The following is a 21,638-nucleotide window of genomic DNA, read 5'->3' on the forward strand; positions in this document are numbered from 1 at the left end:
GGGCATCCCACCCTTGGGGGAAGTGTTACTGTGGGAGCAGATGAGGTCACTCACGGGTGTGAGAGCCGCAGTGCGCCTTAAACTTTAGGGAACTTAGAATCACCTGGAGAGCTTGTTGAAACACAGATTACAGGCCCCAACTCCAGAACTGCAGCAGGACTGTGACAGGGACTGTCAATTTGCATTTAGGATTGTAAGATTTAGCAAATTCAAAAAAAAATGCAAGATGCCTAATTAAATTTGAATTGCAGATAAACAACAATTTTTTAAAGGATAAGTATGTCCTGAAATTACATGAGACATACTCACCCTACATATTTTTTATAAAATTTATTCACTGCTTATCTGAAATTCCAATTGAACTGGGTGTCCTGAGTTCCATCTGGCAACGTAATTTGCATTTCTCACAAGGGCTGCGGGGATGAGGCTGTTCCTGGCCTGGAGGCCACGGTTGGAGCCACAGGTATACCCGAGCCTGAGCCTGAGCACAGAGTGCTAGGGAACCCCCACATTTAACCAACGAAACACTCTGAGCAGGAATGTAAGTGAGGCAGCAGAATTAGGAGTGTTTTCTCGAAACCCAAAGGAGAAAAAGTTTTAAAGACACGGAGCGATCAACAGGGTCACTTGTCAGAGAAAGTTTGGGGGGCTCTGAGAATTGAAAAAAAGAAATTACGTTTGGCAACAAGGAGGACTTCAGGAATCTTCGTCAAAGCATTTTCAGGGCAGTGGCGGGGCAGGAACCACTGGCAGTGATAAACAGTGGGAGTGTCGTGTGCACAAGGTCATTTGCATATACTTATTTGGAGGGACTCCTTTGTGAAACAGAATAAAGGAGGTGCAGAGACATTTGAAGGTATTTGTTATTAAGGGAGATGGCGGCTATAATTTATGGCCATAGCAGAAGTCAGTATAAGGAACAACTGAGATTCCAGAAGCTGGAGAAGAGTAAATGGGGCTCCGGTCCTCTAGATGGCCGGCTGGGGAAGCAGAAAGAAGATGCAAGTAGGGAGAGAAGCAGGGAGGGTGGTGGCTGGACTAGGTGCAGACTCAGATCCCAGCCTGGGGAGAAGAGTCAGTGTCAGTTTTACAATACGGCCCCTAAAGGAGAAGGAACACCTGCTTAGAGAAATCTCTGTGGACATCTGTGGTTAGCATTGCAGAGCAGAAAACCTTCTCTGCAGGTGTGTGTGTGTGTGTGTGTGTGTGTGTGTACAGGTGTGGAGCACTATATTAAAAAAAATTCCATGTCCTTAAAGAATTTTTTTGCAGTAACTTATTCTTTGAGCCCTTTCATTTGTTTTCATGGGGCCATTTTCACAGTTCCCCAAGTTGTCTTTCTTCCCCAGGGCTGGCTTTCTCTTGTGGAATGAGCCATTTCAGTTTGCATTTTGGGGTTCAGGCTCTGGTTCAGTTTGCACCTCATGCATTTCTTTCCAGAACTGTGCTTCGCTGTCTGTGCTTTATGCATGAGCTCCCCCAACCACCAGCCACACTGGATCACCCCTGGCACTTGTCCTCCCTGCCTTCCCACGGATTTCTGTGTTAACTGAGTGTCACGAGCACGCCATGAAGGTGCGCCCACAAGTTGTGTCTTTCCACGATGGCAGCTTTCTTCGCCCATAAAGCGAAGTTTAATCACAAGGATAAAGCAGGTCCAGGATTCCAAACTCAATGACATTTCACCATGTGATTAAACTTGGCTTCTTACACAGCCAGGACAGAAGACAGCCATACAACACACAAGGTAACAGAAGGACGCAGGAGGTGAACGCACCAAACATGAAATCCGTCTGTGGGCGTGCAGTTGAGATGAGGCCTCGATCGGGTCTGGGTCAGCTTTCGCGCTTACTGCTTCTGGTGTTCAAGCGGGTAAGGCTCTCGGGTCTGTTCGGAGATCCACCGGGCAGAGCCTTTCGGGGGCAGTTGCCTTTTTTAAGTGGTCAGACATAGAGGGGTCAGCTCTGAGGAACCTGAGTTTGCTGCCAAAATCCTTCCCCTTTTTAAGGGATTTAATCGGTTTCGGGGCCCTGCAGACCTTCTCTGGTTCTGCTCGTTATCCGTTCTGGGGTGTCAGCTAATGCCGGTCCCGGTGTCCCCTTACCTGCTGGGGTCATTGCTTGACCCAGGCCCCTGCTTGACATGAGAGACTCTTACCCTCTACACTAAGTAATAGAAACAATTGGTGTTATACATTCAATAACCCAAACCCCACCATTAAAGCATTGTTAAACTCTATTGTGTTAAGACGCTCTCAGGTTCAGTTTGTTTAAAAGCTCAGAGTTTCTCGAATTGCAGTCTTGGGAGCATCTGCCATGGTGTTAGTTGTCAGGGAGTGTCCTGAAGCTGGGAATCTCTTCTGAGCCAGAGAGAACCATTCTGAGAAATCCTGGAAGGAATGGGGAGGCTCTGACACAGAGACACCAGACTTGTCCTCTGCTTTGACTGGCTCGCTTCTTCTCTGCTGGGCTCGACATGGACTATGTATCTCTTGGCCCAGAGCACTTGGAGATGGGTCAGTGTCAAAAAGAATCAGAACCCAGCGAAGGGGAGAAGGTGCTCCTGTGAGGTTTCCAGGCAGCTTCTCCAACACCCTCTAGCCCTGCCCTGCCCTGCCCGCTGCTGTGGGGAAAGGTTAGGAGGTTTGGAGTGAACATCCATGTCTTAGCCTCACTGTTGTAAATATTAACTCCAGAATGCACCCTGCTTTATTCTTTTTCCATTTGCATTTGACTTAACTGTTTGTATTTAGCACATTGGAGTTGATGCTTAATTTTAAAATTAAATGTGTTATCATTTAATAACATTTATTCAGTGTATACTATTTATATTACTAAATAAGTATTATTTAAGATTTGACATTCATTATTATTTAGTAAATAACATTAATATTGCTGAGAATAACATTTATTAAAAGTTATTTAAATAAATAGCATTCAATTTCTATTAATATGAATTTAAAATATAGAAATGACTTAATTTTGAAATGCATAATCCATGTTTTCTTGCACAATGAAATAACCAAGTATTGCATTTGAGAACATCCACACATTGACCCTGTCCTTGTCATGGCCAGTGTCCCTGGATCTTTCTTTATTGTGAAAGTCTGAGCAGAGGGTTATGCCCCCTGGGGCCAAACAGTCTGTGGGCATGAGCAATTTCTGTTCCAGCCCCCTCCCCAGATTAATTGAGGAGGCATCTGGGGAAACCAATGTCAGAATTATATAAAATACAAACCAAGACTACTACCCACATCCCTCTGCCCTCTTCTGGTAATATCCCAGTGGTGCTGACTTTGCAATGGGTGAACTTCTGCAGACCCCAAAGTACAAGGGAGCTATGAATTGCCTGGACAGAAAGATTTGATGATAATTTGATGTCCTTTGTTACCTAGGGAAGTAGGATAATGCACTGAATGAATATTTTGTTATTAGGTTTTCCAGATAGTGTGTTTTGCTCTACTGGCAACTATCTGCTGAGAAAGAGGTTCCAGGATACAGTGCCAACATGTGTAATTCTGAGAAAAGAATTTCCAGGATGGGGTTTTTGTGTGCCACCCCCCCCCCCACACCCCTGGTTAATGTAGCCTGCTTATTCCAAAGAAGGTGAGAATTCGTCATCGAAACGTCTCAGTGGAATAGATGGACCGCTTGCACATTGATAGAAGGTTGAGCCCGAATGCCTCCACACTAATGTTGAGCACAGGGGAAAAAAAAAAGTTCTTTAAACCATAGCAATCTTCCTATCCATTAATAATAACTGAAAATTTATTTCCCACGTTCAAGAAAGTTTTTTCAATTTCTCTTCCTCACTCACCCAGTTTATCACTGAGTGAATCAGGGCTTGATTTTGACTCACACCTAGTAAACCTCACCTGTGTGGGGGGGAGATGGTCCGCTCATGGCCAGAGTCTTCAGGCTGGAACCACAGCCTGATGTTGATACCGGCTTGGGGCACCTGAGAGCAGAGAGCAGGGCAAAGTTTTTTCTTCTTTCAGCTCAGAAGTACAGGAAGTTGAGATCTCTCCATCTCAAAACTGGCTTCAGCAAAGTATGGTACTTTAGTTCTCTAGTTACTTATTATACTTATTTATTTACTTACTATACTTATTATTTTATTTATACTTATTTATTGAGCTCCATTGATATGCCAGGAGTAAAGAAATACAAAGAAAAAAACCCATTATATCTGCATAATTGTTTGTTATAGTCTTAGATGACATTACAGTAACTAATAAAGTTAATAAAAGTTAAACAAAATTTAGGGCTGCTTGGGTAGCTCAGTGGGGTAAGGGTCTGCCTTCGACTCATGACCCCAGGGTCCTGCGATGGAGCCCGCCTGGGCTCCCTGCTCAGCAGGGGGTTTTCTTCTCCCTCTCCCTCTCCCTCTGCTGCTCCCTGTGCTATGCTCTCTCCCGTACTCTCTCTGTCAAATAAATAAATAAAATCTTTAAAAAAAAGAAAAGTTAAACAAAATTTAATAAAACTAAAACATCTGCAAGAATTTGGCACTTATTAAATTGACTATTGGTGTGATGTTTCATTTTCTGAATTTGTTCTTTAGTTTAGAAATAACTAACAATTAAAAAAGAAGAAAGGGGCTCCTGGCTGGCTCAGTGGGTGAAGCATGCGACTCTGTCTCAGGCCCGTGAGTTCAAGCCCCACATTGGGCGTACAGCCTACTTGAAAAAAAAAGAAAGAAAAGAAAATATTTTAATTTTAAATCATCACCATGAAGTAAAATATTTCATGCATAAGTTAAAATTTGTAGTCACCAAACAAAAACAATATCCCTCACAGTTTGCACTCTCTTCTGCTGTTTTAAATTTAAACACAAAATAAAACTCTAAGCAATTACGCAGAATGAAAGAATTGGAAGTAATTCCATTTCCATTTCTTTCCTGTACTGTCATTGTTTCCTTGGAATCTGCTGTTTCAGTGCAGGGATGCGTGGTGCCACTGGAGCTGGGGGCACAAACTGTGCCTGGAGGGGAGTTGGAAGATTCCAAGGCAATTCATGCTCTTGAAATAGAGGAGTACTCATGTGAGGGAAGGTAAATGGGGGTAATTTGAATTAATTTCCAAGTAGAATACCGTGTTATTAGAGGATAAGTACTGAAACTGTGCTGATTTGAAAGTTCCACATATCTTATAATTATTTTTTAAAGATTTTATTTATTTGGGGCGCCTGGGTGGCTCAGTTGTTAAGCGTCTGCCTTCGGCTCGGGGCGTGATCCCAGGGTTCTGGGATCGAGCCCCACATCAGGCTCCTCCTCTGGGAGCCTGCTTCTTCCTCTCCCACTCCCCCTGCTTGTGTTCCCTCTCTCGCTGGCTGTCTCTCTGTCAAATAAATTAAAAAAATCTTTTAAAAAAAAGATTTTATTTATTTATTAGAGAGAGAGAGAGCATGAGGGGGGAGGGGCAGAAGCAGACCCCCAATGAGCAGGGAGCCCCATGTGGGGCTTGATCCCAGGACCCTGAGATCATGACTTGAGCTGAAGGCAGACACTTAACCGACTGAGCCACTCAGGCTCCCCACATCTATTATTAAACTCAACCGTAATCACACCAATTGTTTAGAATTTAGACAACCAACAAAATGTTTTTCGGGAAGGAGCACTCTGTCATTGGATTGTTTAGAATTGCTGGTGGATGGTGACAATAAAAAGCAGGCGGACTTTAAGTCCGTTTTATTACTTCTTAATAACTCCTTCACAGATAATGCACTCCTTACTGCCAGCCACCGAGGTTGAAGAGATTTAAGTGAACATGTGGAACTTCTGCAAAGTCTGCTTACAGGCAACTGACTCAGTTGGGAAGAATACTCTTTCTTGCTCTCTTTCTTTCATCTCTGCAGTGTGTTAGGTGGACATGATGGGTAGAGCTCTAGCACCTTCTTCCATCATGAAGGTGGACCCAAATTGAGGACCCAGGTCCCTGCTTGTGTGGATAATACTAAGGTAGTCCCCGATGAATCATGCCCTCATAGAATCCCCTCTCATTGGGTTAGGATGAAACCCATGACTTGCTTCTTCTAATCAATGGAATATGGTGAAGGAGATGGGATATCACTCCCAAAATAATGCTTCATTATATGGCAAAGGTGAAAGAATTCTGTAGATGTAATTAAGGTCCCTAATCAGTTGACTTTGAGTTCATCAGAAGGGAGATTATTCTGGGTAGACTTGCCCTAATCAGGTGAATCTTTAAAAGAGGGCCTATGCCTTCCCTGAATTCAGAGACTCCAAGCAGCAGAGACTCTTTTCTCTCTGTTGCTGGCCTTGAAAAAGTAATGCTCCATGAATGTTACAGCCACAAAGAAATGAATTCTGCCAACAATTCAATTCTGGGGAGCTTGGAAGTGGATTTCCCCCCCTAGTCTCCTGATGATGATGTAGCCTAGCCGGCACCTTGATTTCAGCCTCGTGAGGCCACGCAGCTACGCCAAAGTCAGACTGTTCACTCACAGACACTGGGAGGTAATAGAAGTGTGTTGTTTCAAGCTGTTAAGTTAGTGCTAATTTGTTATGTAGCATAGAACACTAATACATTGATGTCCGTGTTGTCACTGTAACAGCCCAGGAGTGCCTACCTCCAGGCTCCTTTTACGTGAGCAAGAATTAAATTTCTCACTTCTTCAAACCATTATAATTTTAGATTTTCATTTATAGGCAGCTGACCCTCACCTTTACTGATTCATGGAGAAATGAGAAAGAGTTTATAGAAGATGAGTCATTTGTGGTTGATCTTAAAAGTGGATACAATTTCAGAAGGTGGAAACTGGGGTGTCTGGAGGTAGAAAATAATTTTCATGGGACAGAGTGAATAAGAATACATCATAGGTGTTTTGAAGAAATAAAGAAAAATTCAGTTTCACTAAGTTGAATGAGATGAGGCTGGAAAGGTAGATTAGAGCTGAATCACAAAGCCAGAAGCTCTTGGAGATTATTTTTCAAGCAATGGAGAGCAATGGAGGTTTTCTGACCGGGATGGTAGCATGAGCAGAGCTACCCCTTATTTTAGAAACACAGTATGAGTCAGTTCTCTTCACGTTGCAGAAACATATCTCAAAGTAGATGTTGTCTCAAAGAGATTTATGGGAAGAGAAATTGGGGAAGAGAAACAGGAACTTAAAACAGGAGCCAAGGACCTCAGCAACCAGAACAAAAGACTCACGCCTTAAGGTCTCTTTGTCTTGACTTCATTCTCTGCTGCAAGAAGCTTCTCATGGCTGGAGCATTGCCCCTTATAGTGGCCCACCTAAGGGGGAAGAAGGGACTTCCCTTCCAGCTCTGGTTGAAGATATCTCTGCTGGAAGATGCACTTTGAATGGACAACCTTGGAATAATGCCAAAGGCCAACGGGCAGGATATGATGATTGGCCTGAGTGTAAGTGTGTGTGTGTGCGTGTGGTGTCTGCTACTAGAAAAAGGAGCCTGGCGAATCAAAACAAAATGTTTATGTAAGTGCAATTTGAATTTCACAATTCTGTTTCTTCCTATCTGGGTCTCAAGGACAAATGACATACTCATATGATTATACCCCACTAGGGGAACAAAATTTGACTTGAATTTATACTTGATTTAGGAATAAAGGTATACACAAGTGATTATTCATAATTTTACCAGTGATTTCTGCCAATGTCAACCAAACTATAAGCTATATAATTAAAATTAGTTTCTATTGTAAAGGTTATCAATCCTCAATTATTAATTTATTGTATGTCCAGAGGGTGTAAAATACTGTGCTATGCTTATCCACCACTGAAAGAAAAGAGAATTTCAGAATAGCTATTTAAATGTACTTTCAGGGAGCCTGGGTGGCTCAGTCATTTGAGTGTTCAACTCTTGATTTTGGCTCAGGTCATGATCCCAGTGGGATCGAGCTCAGTGGGGAGTCTGCTTGAGGATTCTCTCCCTCTGCCCCTCTTCCCACTCTCTCTCTCTCAAATAAAGAAAGAAATCTTTTAAAAAATGTACTTTCAAGTTCTTCGAATAATCTCAGTGAAATACTAACTCATTGCTTAAGAAAGCATGTTCTTTTGCTCAAATGTACTAGTAGACTTAGATGGATAATTGTTAAATAAAATCTGAAGTGATCTAAGAAATACACTATTTTAACCTGCACGTTTTACCATACATACTTTAGGTACCTGTGAAAGGTTTGGAAAGTTTAGGGTCTTTTTTTTTTTTTTTTTTTTTTAAAGTAAGCTCCATGCCCAGCGTGGGACCTGAACTCACAATCCTGAGATCAAGACCTGAGCCAAGATCAAGAGTCTGATACCTAACCGACGGAGCCACGCAGGCAGCCCTAGGGTCTTTTTCTAAATTCTTGGATATATTCATCATCTCTACATTTTATAAAGTTGACTCACATCTGTAATTGATACGATAAACACCCATCTGAAGTTTTGAAGATGCCAGCGTTTAAAATGCCTGAAATACAAAATGCATCTTTCAAAATGTGGCTGAAGTTCTTTCTGGAACACTTCCAGTCAGCCACTTGTGGGTGCAGCTGATCCTTTTTACCACTAGGTGCTACTCTTCCTCCATCACATACATCTCGCCAGGCAAAGAAGCAAGATAGATGCAAAACCGAGTTCTTTATTTCCTGACAGCTATTTAAACACAAGCTAAAACTTCACCTTGCATATTTACTCATCATTGTAACAATACAGTATTTTGAAAGTGGTTGGCTAAGCATTCAACATTTTGTAGAAAGTGAAGCTTATCCCTTTCTGCAGTATCATCCCACACCACGTTTCAGAAAACTAGAGACTATCAATGCCTCTAGTTGCTATTCATATTAATGAAAGGAAGCTATAGGGTTACAATCTCATTAAAAAGACAGTTGATGTGCCCATGATTTCTCCCCCAAAAGATGGCATATTATAGTATCTAAACAATTTTACATGTGAGACAATAGAAAACACAAAACTGTGAGTTCCTAGTTACAGGCATTATTATTGATAGATATCTGTGGAGGAGGAAAATGTATGGGATCAGATGTCTTGAGATAGATGATAAGTAGCTGACAGGGATCCCTGTTTGTTTAGCTTTTCTGGAAGGACTTCTCCCACCCAGTGCTTGTGGATAAGGACATTGTAAACATTTTTGAAGATAAAGAGGACATCAACCACCCTCTTATTTATGTGCACTGGGCCTTTTTGAGAAAAGGTTTTATCAAGGCATCAGATTGAAAATTCAGCAATTCTAAATATTAAAATTTTAAATTCTCTTCCCAATGGATAAAAAAATTTGAGGTGGGAAAAAATGAAAAGCTAAATAAATTGTGATTTAAAAAAAACAAAATAAGCCAATTGGGCAAATTAGATAACTTGGAACATATTTTTTCATGTCTTCCCTCAGATTCACCCATCCAGCTTAGTTGTTCAGGTGCTGACTCACTCATGCACTGACCAAACTTTTATTGAGCAAGCTTATGTATTTCAGATACAAAAATAAAATGCAATGGCCTCTATGTTGTGAAAGCTTGACGTTTAGCGTGAAGTGGGGCTGACAAGGAAGAGAAGGAGAGTCAGATTCGTAAGCAGAGAATTGGCATAGTGACAGCTCCCAGGATCCTCTTTCATTTGAGCATGATGACAGATAGGAATAAAAGGATCCTTTGGCGACTTTCACATGCCTTGAGACTAAGCGGACAGAAGTGTTGCACTGGCTGCATAGATGCGTTCTTGAACCTGTTGGTGGCTGTGCTGTCCATCGCCTGGTAGTGCTCCAGGCAGGCGCGTGTTCTGCCACTGCGGTGGATGTGGCATCACTGAGTTTTGGCCAGAGAGACTGATGTGGAAGTGTTGGGCGGGACACCTGGGACAGGTGCCTGCCCTCCTCTGGCTTACCGGCACATGTCACCGTCAGGGGCAGTGATACTACTCCTTCTCGTTGTAATTGGGTTATTGGAAATATAATCGACACTGGTTTTTGTTTTACTCGTATCTCTTGAGTCTTGTTTCCCTGTTAAGGAACTATTTTGATTATAGCAATAAGGACCTGCTTTTTGTTCTAACTTTGGAGATAGGATTTTAGTGTGTAGCCGGACAGAAAGAGACAGAAATAACATGATGAGCAAATCCAGCAATTCAGCCCTTTCACACCAGCAAGAGTACAAGTCACCCACAAAGGTTACTTTTGAAGGTCGAAAGAGAATTGAATTGAAAGGAATATTGATTAATCCAGGGGAAGCCGAAAAGGCTCTGTTCTTCCGGTAGACCCAAAGCGGCAGGATCCAGGCGTGTCATGTTAATAAAGGAGGCTAGAGACACACTGAGAGACAGCAAAGGCGAGAGCTGGGAAATGATCTTTCCATTATTCCCTCTTGGTTATAAGCCCCATTAAATGCTCTGTTGGCTCCCTGAACTCCTCCTTTGAGGAGAAAAGAATAGTGAAGCATAATCCCATGTCTGTAAGTGCTATTTTGAGAAGGCCCCACTCACGTCCTCATTTCTCTCCTTGCACCACTTGGCCGCGTTCCATCATTTTAATCACTCCCTTGCCTACACCTTCCACTCCCTCCCTGGGTACGTCCAACTCTGAGCCTCACCTGAGTAGCTGAAAATAGCTGGCAGAAAAACCAAACAACACATATGCTTTCTGATGTTCTCCGACAGGATGCGTGGCTATTGCCTTACCCTGCTGACAGAACAGAGAGTTCCCTCACTACTCCTCTGACCTGAACATCTGAAGGTTTGACCAGAACATTTAAATACCTAACACACATAGTTAGCCTTCCTGAGGTGCTCTGACAAAACATGCAGGATAATCGTCTGGTCACTTGAAGCTGCTAACTAGGGACAAATATTCTTCTTAAATTAAAAAAAAAATAGGGCTTATGGCTTATTTGAAACTTAGGACATCAGCTAAGTGATTATACCAATATTTTAAACATCTTCTGTTTAAGCAGTTTGGATATGCATACGTTATTCTGTCTATGCTATTACTTTTTCTTAGTAAACGTTTTCTAGGTAGTAGGTAGAAAGGAAAAGTTAAACTGAATCAGATTCTTAATCAGTTGAATTCATTCAGTCGTTCAATCAATATTTCTTGCGTGAACGCTGTGAATGTGATAAACATAGGGTTGTTTATTTATTGTAAAATTCGTGTAATGTTTGCATTCTCTGCTGAGGATAGGAAAGGAAGGCTGCTTGCCTTTCGCACAGCTGTATCCCCAGAGCCCAGCCCAGGGCCTTGCACGTGATAGGCATTCAATGCCTGGAGACTGCTACTTCCACTGTCCAAACAATACGAATACTTGGGGCAGATTGGGGTGGGTTGATAAACGTCTAGTTAGAGGGTTAGAAGAATTGGAAGGATGATGGAGATTCTATTGGGAAAAGGGATTGGATAATCCAAATATGTATAAATTCATGGAACAACTCTCCCACTCTCCTTGGGATATAATAAAAACACCCGGTCCTGTGTTAAATTGGGTAGGGGAAAGCTAAGCTTCCAGATTGTGATGATGTCACACATTGGGACAATTCCTGAGATAAATGAAAGCTGCTTCTTTCTTTCTTTAGTATCTCTATATTTCTATGGCTGAGGTATTGCAAACAGTGATAAATGGAGGGTGATAGACCCTTTGAGGGCATGGCTTAAGTGTAAATATTCAAAGGGCTGATGAAAGTTTGACTGCTTCAATTTTTTATTTTATTATATTTTAAAAGATTTTTTAATTTATTTGAGAGAGAGAGTGAGAAAAAGAGAGCATGAGAGGGGGGAGGGTCAGAGGGAGAAGCAGACTCCCCACTGAGTGGGGAGCCTGACGCGGGGCTTGACCTTGGTACTCCAGGATCATGACCTGAGCTGAAGGCAGAGGCTCAACCGACTGAGCCACCCAGGTGCCCCTGACTGCTTCAATTAAAAAAAAAAAAAAATACCGGACTTTATTTCTTAGAGCTGTTTTAGGTTTACAGAAAAATTGAATAAAGGGGCACCTGGGTGGCTCAGTCAGTTAAGCTGACTTACATTAGGATTTTTACTGCATTTTTATTTTACGTTAGGATTTACTCTCCATTATACAATTCTATGGATTTTGCCAAATGCATGAGGATTGCCTCAGTTTTTATCCAGCATAAGGGCTCAATAATATAAGATTTTAGTAGAATGAACAGGTGAAAAGCCAATATAATTAAAAAATCAATTTGTGCAATAAAATGACTTAAATTATGTGGATTGGCACTATGTTATTTAATAGGTTTTTACTTCCACTGTAATGTACTTATAAAAGTAGATTTATTAGTAAATGTTCACTTGTTATACTTGTATGGTTGGATTTATTTAAGTAAATGAATAAAAATGATTATAAAACACTTTGGAAATACTTGATAATAATGAGAGTATTGCCCTCACATTTAGTCAAAGATTTAACAAGAAGAAAATTCTGCCTTTTTTTTTTCAAATCTGGTAATCACTGGGTATGCGGACATTTAAGGCATCATTGGTTTACTCTTTGCCATGTATCTGGCACATGGGGAATGTATAAGACATATTAGCTATTGATTATGATTGTAAGTTCTCTAAAATTAGAGGTGTTAAATCAAGTTTTGATCCCTGAAAATGGGAGAGAAGATTAGGAAAAAAAAAAGTTTATTTTTGCATATGGAGCTGGTGAGGCAGTTCTCTGAAATTATAGAATCTTAGAAATAGAAAGGAAGGGGTGCCTGGGTGGCTTAGTTGGTTAAGCATCTGCCTTTGGCTCAGGTCATGATCCCAGAGTCCTGGGATGGAGCCCCCCCCCCCACCCCAAGGGCTCTCTGCTCAGCGGGGAGTCTGCTTCTCCTCCCTCTGCCTACCACTCTGCCTACTTGTGCTCTCTCTTTGTCAAATAAATAAATCATAAAAAGAAAGAAAGAAAGAAAGAAAGAAAGAAAGAAAGAAAGAAAGAAAGAAAGAAAGAAAGAAAGAAAGAAATAGGAAGTAGATCGTCTAGTGCAGCTTCTTAACCCAAATTATGAATCCCTTTTATATCACTTGTCTTCAGTGGGCCTACAGCTTAGATCTATCACAGGAATTGGAACACAATTCTTGTTGAAGTGGCATTTCCTATCAATAGGTGGTTCTGGTTGTTGCCAGGCTGTCTTAAATAGTACTCCCTTCTAGGTGATTCTACTGTATTCTAGGCTAAACTAAAAAAGCTCTTGCCATTATATTGTTTGTGGATTCCTCAAAATCTCGCTTACACTCTTTGAAATAACCATTACCAATGGAAATAACTCTTTTTCTTTATTTATTGTTATCATTATTTGTGATAACAACATAAGACCTGCACTCTTAGCAAAATTTTGAGTACACGATATGGTATTATTAACTATAGGCACTATACTGTACTGTAGATCTCTAAGGACTTATTCATCTTGTAACTGAACTTTGTGCCCTTTGATTAATACCTGTCTGTTTCTCCCTACTCCCAGTCCCTAGGAACCGCCGTTCTGCTCCATTTCTATGAGTTTGACTATGTAAGTGATATCATGTAGTATTTGTCCTTTTGTGTCTAGCTTATTTCTCTTAGCATAATGTCCTCCAGGCTCATCCATGTCCCAATGGCATGATTTCCTTCTTTTTCTAAGGCTGAATAATATTTCATTTTATGCATATACCACATTTTCTTTATTCATCCATCAATGGCTATTTAGATAATACAAGCAAGTGGGACTATATCAAACTAAAAAGTTTCTGCACAGAAAAGGAAACAATCAACAAAATGAAAAGGCAACCTATGGAATGGGTGAAAATCTTTGCAAATCTTTTTTTTTTTTTTTTTTAAGATTTTATTTATTTATTTGACAGAGAGAGAGACAGCCAGCAAGAGAGGGAACACAAGCAGGGGGAGTGGGAGAGGAAGAAGCAGGCTCCCAGCGGAGGAGCCTGATGTGGGGCTCGATCCCATAACGCCGGAATCACGCCCTGAGCTGAAGGCAGACGCTTAACCGCTGTGCCACCAAGGCGCCCCAAAATCTTTGCAAATCTGATCTGATATGGGGTTCATATCCAAAACACATAAGAAACTTCTATAGCCTAATAGCAAAAAACCAAATCACCCCACTAAAAAGTGGGCAAAGAATTGAAGAGATATTTTTCCAAAGAAGACATCCAGATGGCCAATGAGAAGGTATATGAAAAGGTGCTCAACATCACCAGTTATCAGGGAAATGCAAATCAAGACCACAATAAAAACAACTCAAGACTGTGATGTCTGCGGTAAGATATAAATACCAGTTTTACTATCAGTTATTGTGTTTCTATGATTGCATGCGTAGCTTTTCTCTGTAAAATGAGGGATTTGATTTGAATAATTTCTAGGGTTCTTTCCAACTTTTAAAAGCTATTGTGTGTGGTGTGTCTGAGTGTGTGTGTGTTACAGATATTCCATCTTACTGGCTTCTTGAACTTGGAATTGATGCAGAGTGCCAGGTAATTTTTCACATGAACTTCTGCTAAGCTGCATCTCAGCAACTGTATGATATACATCCATCCCGATTACTTTCTCTCTTGTTTGATTCTCTTTGTTGCTGAAGCCTATGTGGATGATTCTGAATGTTAATTCCGTATTTGTTGGATTAGTAAGCCCAGCAAGATATGTGTCACCTCTAAATTTTGCTAACATGATTCTCACATATTCATTTAACTTACTGATAAAAGTTGAGTAGAAAAGAGCTAAAACAGAACCTTGTTCCTACCCCTTTCTCTTCAGTTTGACATTGTTCCCTTCGTCAACAATCTTGAATAGACCTGTCTTACCAACAATGTGATATTAAACTCCAGCCTCTCTCTCCCTAAATTGTCCAAAAAGGTATTATGATTGAGCTGTCAAATATCTTGTAAAAATATGCTATACTGTGGTACAGTATTACTACATTGCATGAAATTAGCAATGCAGCCCAAGAAGGAAAAGTGTTTGGTTAGAGTGACTTAGTTGAAGTGAGCTCTTATTGTTTCCAGAGGTCAGTTCTCTCTCTCTCTAAAAAGTCCATGAACAATCTATTTAATAATCCATTCTGGAATTTTTTGGAGAAGGAGGGTCAAATTTCTAGTCTTTACTTTCTGGGAACTATCTTTTTTCTCTCCTTGGAAAGCAGAACAACATTGTTTTGTCTCTCATTCGTGGGTAGAAAAGGTCAATCCTTTAACACTCTGTTCAAATACAGCCTAGAGACTGAAGACAGAGAGAGGTACGTAGGTGGGTGTGAAGAGTGATTTCTGGAGGGGACTGGGCATTGTCAGATTACTTATGAAATGCTTTCTTTCCCTGTGATCTTGTTGTGCCTCCTTAATAGAGTTGTGAATAAATGATATGTAATAGATGAATTAATAATAAAGAATATCTTCATTAATAAACGAGCATTTAGATATAGTGCAGTGTATCCACACACCTGGCTTACTTGGGTTTATGGCCTGTAAATGCAGTGGAGCACTGTCTTCTGTCCCTAAGCCACACAGCCAAAAGTGAGACCACTGGAGCTCCTCTATTCACAAACAGCTTGGCCTCCACAAGTCTGTCTGAAGAGCACCTGATCATAAGAACAAGTGACTAAGGGGCTAAACTTGTACTTGCAGATGCTCTTACACTAACATGCATGTACTATCAGTTCTTTATAGCTCATGAAGCCGTAGCTTCTTGCTGATGGACAGCCATCTTTCCTCAAAAGAAGCTCAGTTTCACGTCATATGACATTGTTTGGAAAGTGTGGTGGTTAATTCTTGTGTCAACTTGGCTAGCCTGTGGTGCCCAATTGTTTAGTCAAATGCTGGTCCAGATATTGCTGTGAAGGTATTTTGAAGATGTGATTAACATTTACAATTATTTGGTTTTAAGTAAAGGAGATTATCTTCCACAATGTAGATGGGCCTCATCCAATCAATGGAAGGTCAAAAGAACAAAACACTGAGGTTTCTCAAAGAAGAAGGAATCCCATCTCAAGGCTTGGGTTTCCAGCCTGCTGGCTCTACAGAAATGTTGGACTTACCAGCCCCCACAATCATGTGAGCTAATTTGTTAAAATCAATCTTTTTCTTTATCTATCGAATGATACATATTTAGATATAGATCCATAGATATAGATATCCATCCTATTGGTTCTTTGCCTGTGGAGAACCCTGACTGACACAGGAAGGTAACTTCCCTCCCTATAATGTTCCTGTGTGACATATGGAACTGTCAATGGCCCCACTGGTGGCCATTCACTCTGATATTGTGCAGATTCTCATGAGCCATGGACCTCTGGGGCCATCGTGACTTCCCACAAGATCAGGCACATAGCAGGCACTTGGTAAGTATTTAAAGGGATGTTGAGTGCAATGTAAAGAGGCGCCAAACTTCTTTCATATCGTTGATACCTCTTCCAGTAATGTCTGCTACCATCGATGTAAAGCTTCTGTTTCCTTTACAGTGCCCACACGTGTTCTTCCTCTCGTGGATCCACCATACCACGGGAGCTGCGGGGAGACTCCACAGTGGCCATTTGAGTTGGTGCTCTTGCTGCTCTGCCCTCTTGAGGCCTGGTTCTTCATCATTTCCTGGCTTAGGCTCCCTGGTTGGGCACAGAGAGGAAGTCACTGTCTTTGGATTTTCAGGACACCTGGAGTTTCCTTAGACTCCCTTTATGCCACCTCACCTCTGCCCACTGCTACCTAGACTTTCCCTCCCAGGTGTTGTCACTGGCTGAACTTATAGTTTGGAATAAAACTAAGCAATTTTATTAATTGTCACCTGAGTTGCAAAGTCTAGGATGACAAAGAAGCCCTGAAATGAAAACTTCCAAACTGTCTTGATTTTGACTAAATCTTTGAACCAGAGAGCAAATTTATGTTGGAAATGGCTGACTTCTGGGAAGAAGAGGGAGCAGCAGATGGAATGCCATTTACCTTGCCCATTTTAGACATTGCTGATACTACTAGAGATGTCATCCAAGAGAAAAGGTAATTAAACTCTCAAGGTAAGCATACTCAGCAAGGAACTGTGTGGATTACAGAAGCGCGATGGGGATGGGAACGTGAAGGTGGCAGTAGAAACCTACGGTTATGATGTGCCCATGTGTGCCAGACACTGTGAAATGCAGTGCTTTCCATCATCTCATTTAATCTCACAAGAGTAAAGAGCTGATATTTACATAATTTTGCCCCAACTCTTAGATTTTAAATAACAAAGCCAGGAGAAGAATATAGGTTCATCCAACTCCACAGTGTAAGATTTTCTCATATATTTGAGGAAAAGAAACTTACTTTCTAAACATTAATCATAATGGGCAATATCAATTTAGAGTTTAGCAGAGTTTGAGGCCATTTCCCTACTGTGAAATATCATGCGTATTTCCGCAGTAACTGGAAAGCAAATTAGGGAAGGGTCCCTCCCCCCACTTAATTATATCAAACAAATGATCTTACAATTATATAAGAAGTCGCCCATTACAGTCTAGCCGGTGGCTTGGCTTCTTGTCCAAACCTCACAATGAAATATGCAGACTTTCTGGAACCACATATTAAAATCTCTGCGGTTGAATCAGCCCTTCTTCTTTCTGCATAACCTAACCTCAATACTGTCCAGCATACAGAGAACTCCAGGGATGAGATCCTTAAAGCCCAGTGTCAAAAGGTGAATACCTGATAATCATCACCTTAGTTTCATGCTCGTGAAAACTGGCTTTGTCCTAATTTATTCTCAGATACGTGGGTCTGTCCTGCAGTGAGGTGCCTTGTTTTATAGCCTTGTAAAGAGATTGACCCCAAATTTGGCATCTGTGTAAAGTAACACAATGATGTTCTTGTGTAAACTAGCTCTGAAGAAAATTCCTCAACAGATATGCCGAAAATAGTGAGCGATTCTGACATTCCCCAAATAAGCATATAGTTTCCAAGGTGATTATTGTGAATGACAACCCTCATGTGGGGTGTTAAATTGAGTAGATTTGACAGGGCTGCTGGAGAGCCGGAAGAGCACTGAGTGTTGAGTCACGAAGCCTCCGTTGGCATCCCTGCCCTGCATCCAGCTCCCGAGAGACATCGTTTGCATTCTGCTGCTACCTGAGGGGCAGAGGAAGTCACCTAACCTTTCTGAGCTTCCTTCCACATTTGGGACACTGTTGAATGACAACTGCTGACACCGTTGTGATAATCAAGTGAAGCTGACAATATGAAAGCCCTCAAAACAGTGGAGCCCTGGAATAGAATGTGGTAACTCATTCATAGTTAACCTCCAGGTGAAGTCCCACAGTCTGAAAACAAGGCCTTCAAGTTCTTAGGAAACATCAGTGATGTTAATAATTAGCCGTGGTGAGAAATTCCAAAATCACCCGTGTGTGTGAGGTCCATTGATTTCTGTGCTCGGCGTGATATGTAAAGACACCAGTAGAATCCATTTATTCAACTTCACGAGCCCCAGAAGACCAGCGGGTACTGCTGGTGTTTCAATCCTGGAGCCTAGATCTCAGCAGTTTTTACCGACTCACTTTATCTCTGTCTAGAGTTAATGAGATCAGAGTAAACATACTAAAAAACCTGGTGCTTTGCAAACCTTTATGGTATTTTAGAAGGTCAGGAAGAAATCATATTTATCAAGTGTAGGACTGGGTTGGGAGAAGAGTAGGACCATAGTGGGTCCATTCTGTCTGTGGGCTCAAATATGTCCTTGGAGATTTCTCCTGGAGGCAAGACTATGCTGTGGATAGAAGGCAGAAGTGAGAGCCAAGGACTTCACTCCTTCCTAATCCGAGTTCTTTCACAGCAGCTACTTTGAGTTTTCAGTCACCACTCCTGCAGCTCACAAGCCCATGGACGCTAGAGCGCCATTTCTGCCCCTAGCAGGGATAAACAGCTGCGTTATGTTGGTCAAGTTACCTAGCCTCTCTTTGCCTTGGGTATCTCATCAGTAAAGTGGGGAAAATAACAGAACCGATTTCCTTCATACATGTAAAGCATTTGTAGAAGTGAGAAGCTGGGAAAGACAGCATTTAAAAGCGTCAATTCTGGGGGTGCCTGGGTGGCTCAGTCGTTAAGTGTCTGTCTTCAGCTCAGGGTGTGATCCCGGGGTCCTGGGATCGAGCCCCACGTCGGGCTCCCTGCTCCACTGAGAGCCTGCTTCTTCCTCTCTCCCCCCCCGCCCCCCCGTGTTCCCTCTCTCGCTGGCTGTCTCTCTGTCAAATAAATAAATTAAAAAAAAAAATTGTCCTTTAAAAAAAAAAGCATCAATTCTGAAGATAGATTGCCTCGGTTCAAATCCCAGCTCCACCATTCATTTGCTCCTATGGTCTTCTAAAAATTGGGTGGTTATAGTACTAGCCTCAGATGAAGTGTGCTATGCATGGATGGATCTAACAGGGTCAGCGCATAGTAAGTGCTATACGGATGCCTGCTCTTATATTATTACTTGTTTCTGGGAAGGATATGGAAATAAAAAAAATTTCCAACATTATTTTTTTTTCTGTGTTTGGTTCTATTAAGTATAAAAGTCACATCATAGTGATGTTGAGATTTCCTTCACTTTCTAGGCCATGTCCTAGACTTTGGCCATGTCCCTTACTTAACATTTCTCTTTTTTAAGGATTAGATATTGGCATATATTTTACTGATTCTTTATTAAGACTATTTTATTCCCTGCTTTACTTCAAGTTCAGTATCCAATTCTTTTCTTCTTCTGAAAGCAACAAGTCAGTAAATTTTAAAGGCTGCGTACAGAAGGGACTCACACATTGGGAGGATGATAAATGAACTAAATATTTGTTTGGGACAATTTCTGATTCTGTCTCTTCTCCCCTTTCCTTGCAGCATTCATTTCAATGTTTTTGCCATTCATTTATTCCTTCGGTATTTATTGCGAAGGCTTGTCAGGCACTGTGACAGGCGGTGGAAAATTGTGGTTCTGACACTTGAATGGTGTTTTACAGCTTACTGATAGTTTATGTTAAATTCATATGTTAAATTCATTCAATCCTCCGAGGCGCTCACTTCGTTTCACCCAGCTCTTCCTCCCCTTTTAACTTTATATTTCTCATAACCGTCCTCGTTTCCTTGCTCAAATCTTTAGTGTGCAGAATATTTGCCAAGTGCATGGGGGGGCGCAGTGGGGTAGGAAGTTGACAGGAAGAGAAGGTGGTAGGTGGGGGAGGAGATATGAATCATGAGAATGTAGGTCGGAGATGTTTCCAATACCCTATACTTTAGGATAAAAGGATAAAGCACTGCCTCTTATTTAGGAAAGTCCAAAGAGTCACTTGCAAAGGAACAATGACCATCCCTGTACCCATCACCAGAAACTGGATTGAGACTAGACACACAGGGCCGGCAATACCTTACGTATATTTAACATACGCAAGAAGCCGGAGTTATGGCCCTCCCTTCCTTCATAAACACGCAGGCCCTTAAGTGCCAGCATTAAAGTTCCCCAATTACACTTCCTCCGGAGTTTCATGATATTAACCAACAGACAAGAAATAGAACATACCAAATTGACCAGAAAAGTATTCCTCAGTCTCAGATCACCGTGTCATTCGTTATTATGCCTCTCACGCACAAGCAAGCTTTCTGTAAGGAAATACCAATGGCTTCCTGCAGTTGGACTAGCTTGTGGTGGATGAATGGGTTATGTCAGCTGGTAGAGACCGAAGGGAGTATGCCGCTGGTGTGTAGGCATGCAGTATCTCTCACATGTGAGCTTATACTGATCTCTTCAAGGTACTTTGAAGATTCACAGGATACAAGCCAATGATAACCATAGATTAACTTCTGTGAAATGTACCAGTCTCATTCCTTACCTAGATGCCTTTAACTTGCTTTGCCCTCTGCCTCCAAAGCTCTTCCTCCAGAACTTCCCATGGTTCTCTTTCTTGTTATTCAGCTCAAAGTCACTTCACGGAGAGGCCCTCCCAGCCAGTCCATATAAAGTAGTATCTCCACTCTCAGTTCCTCTATCTCATTTCACAATTCTGTTTACTTCATGGCATTTATCTCTACGTAAAGACTTACCTATCTCTGTACTTATTATCTCTCTTCCTCACAACACTGTAAGCTCCAAGAAGGCAGAGATTATTTTTTCACACGCTGCCTGGAACGCAGAAGGCACTTAATGTACGTTGGTCAAACAAGTGCGTGAGCAACAGATGCTTATTGAATGCCTATTATACGCCACTCCTATTCTAGGCACTGGGGATGTGGTAATGAATCGAGCAAACTCCCTGAACTTTTGGAGTTTGCATTCTAATGCAGGGTAACAGAAAACAGAGAAGGGGAAGCTGCTGGGTGGGGCTGTGCTATATTAAATAAAGTGATCAAGGGAAGGTCCTGCTGCAGGGTCTTGAAGAAGGTAAGGAGTGAGGCACCTGAAGAAGGTGAGAAGATAAGGTTGGCGGGGGTAGACTTTAGCAAAGGGGATAGGAAGTGCAAAGGTCCTGAGAAAAGAGTGGGGAGGCTAAAGTGCTAAAGCCAGCGAGCTCCTGGGTGAGTGGCAGCAGGTGGGTGGAGAGGTGCTGGGTGGGTTGGGGGGCAGCTCCAATCCTGTAGACTCTTGTAGGCCAATGAAAGAAAGGAGTTTGGTTTTTACTCTTTTGTGAAGTGGGAAGCCACTGGGAGGCTTTGAGCACAGAGACACGATCTGATTTATGTTATAATAGGATCCTTCCATTTGTTCTGGTGA

At 41.7% G+C, this 21,638-nt stretch overlaps 1 protein-coding gene across 12 annotated transcripts in view; it reads left to right on the forward strand.

The window, feature by feature from the left end:
* LOC123801169 (uncharacterized) overlaps positions 1-19,421 on the forward strand; it is a 55,738-nt gene extending 36,317 nt beyond the window's left edge. The window contains exons 6-8 of one of the 12 annotated variants that reach the window (XM_087865065.1): positions 1,441-15,997; positions 16,215-16,284; positions 16,405-19,421. The gene's annotated coding sequence lies outside the window, so the exon portion shown is untranslated. Of the gene's footprint in view, positions 1-1,440 lie in introns of all 12 variants that reach the window. The other 11 variants (XR_015725921.1, XR_006782131.2, XR_015725918.1 and 8 more) reach the window with 11 other exon arrangements.
* Positions 19,422-21,638: the final 2,217 nt, after the last annotated feature.

This window comes from Ursus americanus, chromosome 10 (genome assembly GCF_024610735.1).
Source record: "Ursus americanus isolate L20-20 chromosome 10, mUrsAme1.1.p, whole genome shotgun sequence".
NCBI classification, from domain to species: domain Eukaryota; kingdom Metazoa; phylum Chordata; class Mammalia; order Carnivora; family Ursidae; genus Ursus; species Ursus americanus.